This window comes from Pundamilia nyererei, unplaced genomic scaffold (assembly GCF_000239375.1).
Source record: "Pundamilia nyererei isolate P.nyererei 1_Seehausen unplaced genomic scaffold, PunNye1.0 scaffold00597, whole genome shotgun sequence".
Lineage (NCBI taxonomy): Eukaryota > Metazoa > Chordata > Actinopteri > Cichliformes > Cichlidae > Pundamilia > Pundamilia nyererei.
Genome location: NW_005187998.1, coordinates 137,649 through 138,934, shown reverse-complemented (window position 1 = coordinate 138,934; position 1,286 = coordinate 137,649).

Genomic DNA, 1,286 nt, shown 5'->3' with positions numbered 1-1,286 from the left:
TTGACTACGATGACCTGGATGACTGAGAACCTTCACAGACAATATCCCAGAATCCATTTCGTCCAAAACGCAAACGAGGCAGCAGCGGAGAAACACAGAGTGGCGGAGTTTGAATTATTACTCTGTCTGGGTCACAAAATAAACTTTTAAGTTATTTTCAAGTGAGAATGTAGCTGTGTAAGCTTCAAATGGCTTTACTGGCAATGAGAAAAGCTATACAACACTGACTTCCTTTCCTAGGAAGTGCATAGATAGTGTTATCATTATTGACTTTCTTTTACTTTTTTCCAGGTGGCAACAAGAAAAATTGTTTGTGACAACTGGTTCGGTCTAAGGTTAATTCTTGGTGGGGTTTAAGCAAAATCGTGGTGGTGATACTAGTGCTGGTTGGCCACAACTGTGAATCCTGGTAGATCTGTTGCAAAAGATTGACAAAAATAAATATTTAGTAGTCCTGATGAGCAAAGACCAAGTCATTACTGCAGACAAGTCTTGACAAAAAAAGCAGACAGACCAGTATTTCTTCAAATAAATGTACCTGCAGCATGCTGTAGTGTTATAAGAATATTGTTTATACTCTATATGCACAGATTTATATAAATAATGCTACATGCTTTAATTCTGTGTATTTGTAGCTCTTATAATCCCGCTAAAACTCTTTGAGGGGAAGAGTTTTAGCGGTTTAATGTCTTTTTCCAGAATTAAACCGCATTTAGTCACGGTTTAATGTCTGGCAGTAAAATAGACATGTTGCCTCTGCTGGTGGGGAAAAAAAACGTGAATATCTGCAACTTTCAGGGAGCTTTCTCAGCAGACACCATCGAGCACAGCCCAAAGCTATTTCGCTTGTTTAAAATTCCACTTGGGTGTGCCGTCTGAGAAACGCCTGCCTTTTTACATTGATAGAGAAGTGAAGCAATAGACAAGAGACAAAGCTCTTGAGTTAACACACTTACACTAACCAGACTCCCAACACACTTTGACGCAGGACAAAGTCAGTCTTTTTTTTTCCAAAGATGGGGAAACTTTTGATTTCCTCCACCTACCTAATGCTGGTAAGTGCTCCTAGTTTGTTTTTAGAGCACGCCTACATGACTGATACATGTTTACTTTCTGTCACTTTTGTCATGCCCAGAATTATTAAAACATTTAAACGTGACAAGTCAGTTTGAAACTCACTTTCACCTCCAGATCCTGTCCTGTGTGGAGTCGTGCTTTCTGCTGAGATCTCTCTACGTAATTGTACCTGAAATAATTCCACCTGGATACCAAGTAGCAAAAGGTGC